Raw genomic sequence first — 9,763 nt, 5'->3', positions numbered from 1 at the left:
TTTTTCTCCATAAATTATTTCTGCCGAAGGATCACCCTGTACAGGTCTGACCCTCAAGGAAGTAGATGACAAAATAGCAGACTCCCAGTGTGCTCACCCCATGCTTCATTTCCAATATGTGTGAAGCAGTCACTGGAGTTATTTCCATTTGGGTCATGGGACGTGAAAGGGCATGCTTTATAAAGTGGATAAGAGGACAGATGACATCCTGGCACAGAGCCAGTGAGGCCCGGCTGTGAGCAGAAGTCTCAGCCAGTCATGAGAGAGAAAATACAACCCGTTAGTTCATCACAAGCTGGGGAAAACTCTGTTGTCATAAAACTCCAGACTCTTCTAAGATAAAAGTATGTAATAAAAATGGTGTGTCAGGGCATCCATGACTAACAAGTCCCTTGACACCTTTAAAAATACTTCAACTTTTCCATCTCTTGAGGTATTTTTTTCCTAAAATATATATGCTAAAATGTAGTTATGCCAATGTAGCTTCTGTCTCTGCTTAACTGCCCGCGTAATTCCACTCACTGACATTTCACAGGAGCGCTTAGAATTCACTGTATCTCAGAGATTAAAGGAAGGCTTTAAAGAAATCATGTTAACATTAGTAGTGATGAAAATAGCAAGACAAGTGTTAACATTAGTAGTGATGAAAATAGCAAGACAAGTGCCTTGCACACGGCAGGAACTATGCTGGGTCTTCCTCTGCATTTCAGTAAGAATAATGTTTGTGTCTCGCTAAACAGGAGACAGAAATACTGTAGACACCTCTAAGAACCTAAAAGCGAACTGAATTTGAAGCTGAGAAGGAAGCATTCCATTTCTTTATGAACTCAACCATCGGAAGAGCCAACTATTTTCGAAACATGAAGCTGGCAGCACAAACACAAGAGAACCTTTGCTCTTGGTTTTAAAAATAAGACATATTCACAGCTGCCTCCTTCCACCTGACACTCAGAATAGATTCTAAGGTTTTCCATCTTAAAGTTTTCATTTGTGCTATCGTCAGCACGATAGGTGAGAACATTTTCAGAGTGTAGGTTCAGTAAGAGCCTTCGTCCACAATGCTATCAGGAAGTGGCTACTGTTGACTTAGGTTGGGCTTTATGAGTCCTGCCCTATAGTGAATGCTGACTTTGAGCAGTAAGAAGTTCCATGAACACACAAAATTAAGTGGAGCAATACAGTACTCACTAGACTAGTTGGGGATAGGCATGAGGTCCAGAAGAATATAAATTACTAGGATACGAGTATTTCGAATGTATGCAGAGGAGTCTCTGACAGTCCAGGAGAGACCCAGCACACTGAAGCCCTACAGCACTGCTGGAGTGCCCGGATGAGAATGATTGCTCAATATGATAATAAGCAGATTGCTTGCAAGAATAATGTTTAGCATACTGTTAAGCCCATGGTGTTGCTCAGAAAATACCTGTTGAATGAAAGAATGAAAATTCCTAAGGAACTTAGAAAGAGGCTTGGTACTCAAAAAAGCATAGGACCCGAGTTCAAACCCTCATTCCACTTTCTTAGATACGTGACTCTGGTTAGTCATTTAAGCCATAAACCTCAGATTTCTCACTGGTAAAATACAGATGACATCACCTACCCCAGAGGCTACTTGTGACATTCAGTTAGGTAACACCTGTAGCGCTTAGCACTTAGAGGCACTCATCACGTTGTTCCTCTCACAGGTCTATTTTGTCCATACTACTTATTTTTTATTATCAATACAGAATTATAAATTCTTTTACTTATTTTATTATAAACTTTACGTACTATACTTTCTTATAAATATAGAAATTGGAGACTATTATAAATACTTTCTTTACTTATAAGTACAGAAACTGGAGACTTATACCAAGATTTCACTTAAATAATCAACTCCAAGTTGTGTGTGAATTAATGAGATTTCAGTGCATTAATAATAGTAATAACCCAAAGTGTAATTATATTATCTAAATCACTTAATTTTTTTCTTCTAGTATATTTACAGCATGTTTTAAGGCAATATTTAGAAATAACTTACTACACCAAACTATGTCTCTTTACTATCATATTATAATTACATAGTATAGATATTATACCATATATATCTTTAAGTTGGAAGCAAATCTCTAGGCTTTCCTGGCGAACAGGTACAGAATCAGAAATAGCCATTACAATATTAAAGATAAACTCGGATGCATGTGAATACTGGTGTCTCAGAGCTTATGTTCCCACTAGGTACAGGGGTTTTTCTCATCAAATAAATTTTGGTTCCATGGTAATCTGAAAATTCCAGATTTAGTTCAGAACACCTCACATTTGAACCATGGGCTCCTATGGAAATTACATTTCAAAGTTAGACCTAACATCAGGACAGTGGCTTGCTCCTGGGGTTCTATGATGATGTCTCCCCGCTAAGGTTCTTGGGTCTGAGGCCAACAATTAATTCCACACACACACACACACACACACAAATCATTGGAAAAGCTTCCCATTGCCTTTAATTTTTAAAAAAACAGAAAAACTGTTAAAGAAAAAGCAGAAATATATTTTAATCAATAAGCTCACACATTATCTACCCAAAATTGGTAGATAATGCTTTATAAGTCTAGGGGCATTTACAACTATTTACAACTTCCCTCTTGTTCAGGAATGTACTTGAAAAGCAGGGAAACAATCTGAGAAAGATTTCCAGCCATCTGGGATATATCTTTAAATATAAGTGTACATAAATACATGTGTATGCATACATCTTTCCACACAATACACACACACACACACACACACACACACACACCCCCGCACACACACTTAGGTGCATGCTCTGCCTGCCTCTGTCTCTCTCTGTCTCTGTCTCTCTCTCTCTCTATATATATATATTTACATTTGAGAGGATTATCTAACATATTTATGATCTATGATATACATGTGTACATGTACATTTACATATATACATATATATATCACAGACGGTCCTTTCTAAATAGATATACACTGAAGTATTGTTCATACACATGAACAGGTCTCTCCACAGGCTGACAGCATCACATTTCAGGGGCAGCTATCACAACATCAGGATCCCAGATTCCCCTTCCACTCTGATCCACATCCGAGGGTAATGCTAGTGCTCTTTATCTGACTTAGCTTCACGTTTCCACTGTGTCTCAATTCCCTCTGTTACTTAATCTGCAGTCAGTTAGACCACACTGAAGCTAAAGGTACAGGTCTATTGGGAAGTATGTCCAGGCACCAATCATGGTCATGAATTGACACAGTGTACTTTGAAAACTATCTTAGTCCTATCCACCCTTCACTTAGCAAAGATAGAGACCTCAGTGCAAACAAGCTATCAAACTGAATGTGGGTCTCCCTTACAATATCTTAATAAATCAAACAACTGTTAAAACGTATTTTTAAATAACTTTACCAAGAAACTTAAAACAAATGGCTAGTCCCACACGACTGAATCTCAGGTGCATGAGCACTAACGAACCACGTGACTCTGCCTTCTCCACACAGGCCTATGTAGCATTTGTTGACCTTTAACTTGAAACCCAGAATTTTTTGTAATCCTCTGAGCAGTGGATCAAAAGCCATGCCTTAGATTAAGTAATGGCTGAATACTATTTAAAAACAGTTGGGGTTGATTCCCAAAATAGGAATTTTCCATCTGTCGAAGCAAAAGGTCCCTGTAGATTCCCGCTATTGGCAAGGAAAAAATGAGTCTATCTCGGGGTTAAAATTTCAAGTGAGCTTTCATTCTGTCCCCATTCTGATTTTTCCTAAGTATGCCAGTGAAGTAGAAATTTTGAAAACTCATGTAACAACTTATTTGTGGAGTAAGAGGAAAAAAGAAAACATATCCTCATTTGAATGCCAAGGATTAGAACAGAATCAGTTGGTTGTCATTTAATATATCTTAAATTCTATCAATGAGTAGCAACTCAGGTGAAGAATCTCAAAACTGAACTAGAAGTTACAGACTCACAGTCTTGCCCTCTTATGTAAGGCACATACATACATCTATAATATTCAACTTGGACAGATAACTACTGTTGCAAAGTTACCAATGCCCTGACATATCTCAGAGGATAAAAGTAATTAAATTTTAAAAAAAGTGCAGGAAATGTTTTACTACCTCCATGTCATCAATTATGAATATCACTTTCTCAAGCTAATTTTCAAAAAAGCCTCTTTTGAACCAAATGGCTACTCCTGCCTAATACACTCTTTTTCTCCCTCCCCTTTAGCAGAAACCTCTGATATACTCTGTGATAATCATTATTTTCTTCCCTGGTGTTTTACTGAATTTTTAAATTAAAGTTTTTTCTTTGTCTTTTTTTGGTCTTAATTAAAGTTTGTGTTTGGCTTCTTATGAATAATGCTAACTGCCTCTATTCTCCCTTTATCCTCATCCAACTAGGGGTAGATTTTTCTAGCTGAGACTCTCCTTGCCCTTGAGTCTCCCTCCTGGAATTTTCTTAATGACACTGCCCTTCCCAGGGTTTCCTCACAATCTTTCCAAGCTCAAGATGGTCATGTACAAGCTTAAACTTATTAGAAAGCTCATATTTCAGAAGCCAAAGATCAAATGGAGTACCAGAACCCACTCCAGTGGATATACTAGAAAAGAATCAAAACACAAAGTAAACAGGACCCATCACAAAAATACCCTACCTGGAATGCAGATGGAGCGTCCGTTTCAAAAACTTCCTGGGGAGCTCCAGGTTTCAGGATGGCGGTGAACACTAAAAGATGTTCTGGACTGTTCAACCTCACTTGTGAGTTTCGTGTAGACATAGCCTTGAAGACTTTGCTTTCTTGCTCCTGTTAATTTTTTAAAAAAATAGATTCTACTGTGGTCTACTGCCCACCTTTTTTATTGATCACCTGTACTCAAATTCTATCATCTGCCCTCTGTTTGTAGGTCCCCCATCCGACTGCCCACCCCAGATCTCTTCATCCTGTGGAATCTTAACTGTCGGTTATCTCTGCAGCATCTTCTACGTGGCAGCTCAGCAGCAATTCAAATGTAACTTGACCAAGATTGTTGTCTAAAACTTAGCAGGACTTTCCCCTGTGCTTCTCAGTCTTGTCATCTGACTCTCGCCTTCTAGCATCTTTCTCTAACTCCACTCTCGTTGATTTGCCCCTTCTGGACGCAGAGCCTCTTCTTCAATCTTCTTAAGGGTGTATTTTCATGGAAGGTTTGACAATATTCTTAAATAACTTGTCTTTCTTTTGGAACCTGCACAAAAAAGAGGGGTCCCACTTTTCTGATTCCTTAGGATCACATTAGCACCCTAGGTATACAAAGTCAGTGCAGTACCACGTTTAATTGGCAGGCTGAAATGACTTTTCTATGCTTTGGTTTATTAGCTGTGTTGCTGCCCAATTACACTGAACAAGAGAAGAAGCACTTGACTCTGTAGTAGACACGAGGCAGTGTATGCCTCACACTTTTCATTTGATGTTTATCACTATAACTGAAGTTATCAAGCAACATTCTATTGCACAATGCAACTTGATTTTCCCTCAGTTTTACCGAGATATAATTGACATATAACACTGTATAAGTTTAGGGTGTATAGTGGAATGATTTAAGTATATTACAAAATGATCACCACAGTTGGTTTAGTTACCATCCATCACCACACATAGTTAACACATTTTTTTTCCCTTGTGATGAGAACTTTCAAGCTCTCTTAGCAAATATACAATACAGTGTTGTTAGCTATAGTCCCCATGCTGTACATTACATTCCAAGGACTTGTTTTTCTTATAACTGAAAGTTTGTACCTTTGAGCCACCTTCACCTACTTCCCCCACCCTGCCCAATGCAACTTTAAACAGACACTGTTTAAATCCCTTGGATACTATATTTCCCAAAAGGTAGCACCCACAGAGCCAAGGAAACCAAGGGCCCTGGCATCTCAAGATGCAGCTAGACAGGGGCAAAATAGGCAGAATATGTACAAGCTTTGGACATTATGGCCTTTAATGATTCAAAATATGCCCATTCTTATTGAAATTGGGAGAGAAGTTATGATGACAATATGACATTCTAGAAAGGTTTTGAGGAACCAGATGTAACAGATTTTTTTGTGAACCTAGACAGATCAGGAGTAGGCTGGCAATCTAAAAAAAGAAGGGAAATAAGTAAATGACCAATAGATAGAAACCTCATTCTTACATCCTGAGTAGTGAATTCACTTTGAACTTGTCATGAGAACTGAATTCAGTTTCTATTCTCTATATCCTTATGGAAATCTTTAAGTGTGGTGAGGATCTTAGAATTCATTTATTCCAATCCTCTTGTTTTATAAGCAAGGAAAAAGAAACACGCTGGGGAACCCCCTCACTAGAAGCACAAAGCCAGGTGGGAGAAGCAGTGAGCTCAGAATTCAGGGAACCTGCCTCCTCTGCAAGACCTGTCCATGTTCTGCTAACCACCTCCTTTTCCTCTCTCAGTTACAACATTTCTGCTCTTTCCATTTCAGATTTGAACCATCAGGCCCTTGTCTTTGAATCTTTAGGGTTTTTTTTCAGTCTTGTTTGTTTTGTTTTTTTAGATCTGGCAATTTTCCTGACTCAGGAGACAGGTGGCTGGGCAAACACAGATACCTGGTGTGGCTCGGGAAGAGCAATGGGATGCCGTTTAGTTTATCTTAGGTCTTGCTTATGTTGAGGCTCTACAGGTTAGGGGTGCTGCTGTTGTTGTTGTTGTTATTGTTTTATTTCTTGGTTCCTGGACTCCTGAAACCATTTTCTATCATCTGCATGTATCCCTGCTGTCCCCATCCCGGGATTTCCCTTGCTCAGGATACAGTTTGAGAAGATGGTCTTCTCATCACTTTCATTATGTTACACATGATATTCTGTGTTGATTTAATCATCTTGGTTTCTTGATCCCAACCTGGAAACTTCTCTTCTGTGCATAACTGACCCTCCTTATTTTTCTCACCAAGGCTCCCTTCCCTTCTCCTTCAACATTATTATTGAGCCCAGGAGAGTCACATAGAAGGTTAATTTCCTCCCTTTTTCCTCCAGATGGGATGCTGACCTTCCAGCTGTATCTCCATCACCTAATAGTTTTAATTTCATTCAGTCACTTGAATTCTTCATCATAATGTTTCTCCTTTTGCATCAAATTGACTTTCTCATTTTTAGTTTCAAGGCTTAGCCTTTATTCTTCGCTTGTGAATCATCTGTTATTTAATTCAAAGTCAGACTCCTTCCCAAAGCTTCTCTTCCTTTTCCTTCCCATTGTTAACTTTCTGCAGTTATATTTGGATCAAGTTTCTGTCTTGCTGATGATGTTGACCATTTGGGTAGAGGTTTATCTTTCACTTGCTTGCTTCAGCATCTCCTGCATATTTTATATAAGATAAACATATTCTCAGCTTCCGTAGACAGAGACATAGCTTCTAAGCCATCCCTGTAGTAACAGGCATGGGGGGCATATAGGTATGCAGGGGGCTAGGACATGACCTCAGCTCAGATGCAGCCGTGTGTGTACAGGGCTGGGTGAGATATGGCTACATGGGCAGCTTCCTGGTCTACCTTCTCACTGCCCCGTCTTGGTGTGCAGCCCAGCTCCTGGGCGCTGTGTCCCAGCTGCAGAAGGTCCTCAGTTAACATGTGCTGCTGCTCTCCATGGCAGAATGCTAGTGTGAGGTCCCTAACACCACCTCCACACCCAGAGCATAACTGACCGCTTCCTCCTCTGAGCCACCATGGAAACACGTGTGTAATTTACTAGCATGCTCCTAATACTTGGAACCGCATCTGTTTCCCCATCCAGGTCCAAGCTCCTTCAGCGTCTGATTCCTATTTGGATCCTCATAGTTGCGATTCACAAGTGCTTAACAAATATGACTTCTACTTCCCTGAAACAACTCCTTGACTCGCAACACTGGGCCTCAATGCACAATTTTCATTTTGTAATACTGACTTTATGAGTAAAGACACAGCGTGACAAATTATTAGAGAAATCAGAACCGTCCAGGGCTTACATGTTCACAGGTGAAATGTACTTTAGAAGATTTGTGCTACATACCTAGTATGATTAGAGAATATTTGAAGCATTTTGCAAGTATGGCAGTTGGCTTGGGAAGGGGAGGTAAGAAAGTCTATAAACTAAAGCAGTAATTCCTTTTTCTACCAATGATAGGTGGGCCAACCAACTCCAGGATATGGATCAGCTCTGAGAGAACCACACCTGCATCTGGAGTCCTGTGTGATCAGTTACACCTGCATCACGACTGCAGCCCTTCAACAGCTTCATTGAGACTGAACGCTTAGAGAAAGCCAGACTAGAGAAATGGCAACAAGAAGCTTACACGAGATGGTAAGAAAAGAAAAAGCCAGGAACTAGGCTGTTTGGCCAAGGGGAAAATCCAAAATAAATGTCAACATCTGGACTTTGTTTCGACTGTGAGCAACTAGCACTTATTTAAGAAAAGTGAGTTTTCACCCTCACTGCTCGCCCCAGCTCACCCTCCCCCCATCACCAAATTGGCACTTTGCTTCCTCCATCATTGTCTCCTATTTACCCTTCCAGGAATTTGACCTGCCCAGTTGTACTCTTTAGATGCTGGAGGCTGCCCTTTTATCTACAGTTCAGCATTTGATCTTCTAGGTGTGATGTGAGTGCTTGTTGAATTAATGAAGGTTGAGTAGGTGCCATAATAACAGCAGACACTTAGCACTTCCTAACTTGCCAGATTTATAAATATTAACTCATTTAATCCTTCTTAATACAGACACTGCTCTTTCTTCCATCTTATGGATGAAGAAAGTGAAGCATAGACAGGTTAAAGAACCAGCTCTCGGTCACATAACCCAAGCAATCTGGTTCTGGAGTGTATGTTCCTATGTTGCTTCTCTGTTTTACGTATTTTAAGTAAAAATAATAATTCTTTAAAACAAAATGATCCCCCCACCCAAAAAAAGAAATGTGCCACTGTGAATGATGAATAAAACTACTTAAATACTAAAAGTAATAGGGCTTTATAGAATTTTTATGACAATACATGAAAGAAATATATTGGTGACAGCCTTGAAATAGCCCAATTGTGTACTCTACTCCTTGGAAAAACCTATAGGTTTGCTGTTTGTGCTTTTTTAAGTTAGATTTTATGTTTTATTTTTAGGGTCAAGACTCTAAATTTTGAAATGCTATTTAAAATGTTTAAATACTTAAATTATTTGCATTATCATCATTGATTTGCATACTTCAATGGCATTTACAAAAATATAGTTATAAATATAGCTTTGAAATATTTAGGATACTTAAATTAATAGCATGAGATATCAGTTTACATCTAATGTCAAATTTTTTTGGAGGATCATATAAGCATATTCATTTCTTTTGTCTAATTATAGCAACTTTAAGTGCATTCATTATTTTCCTAGAGAAGTTATTTTTCCTAAGCATAAAGAAATAAACTATCTCTTGATCATTATATCTAAAATGTAATTGAAAAAAAATTTTCCATATTTCAAAAAAGTTTTAAATAAAGTAATGACAAACTTCTCTGACCAAGATTAAGAAATACATATTATATTATAACTCAGTACCAACATAAGTGTACACATATTTATATGTGTATAAAAAATTTGTTTTACAAAATATTTAACCTTATAATACATGACACACTTTGATATTTCTAGTTTATTTCACTTAATTTTTTTTTGATAGTTGGTTTTGAATCACTAAATCGATTTTCTCATCCATTAATGGGTCATTAATAGCTCATGATCTGCAGTTTTTTAAGACTAA

Source organism: Balaenoptera borealis (assembly GCF_965194805.1).
Source record: "Balaenoptera borealis genome assembly, chromosome: 18".
NCBI lineage: Eukaryota > Metazoa > Chordata > Mammalia > Artiodactyla > Balaenopteridae > Balaenoptera > Balaenoptera borealis.
This window is presented reverse-complemented; position numbering follows the sequence as displayed.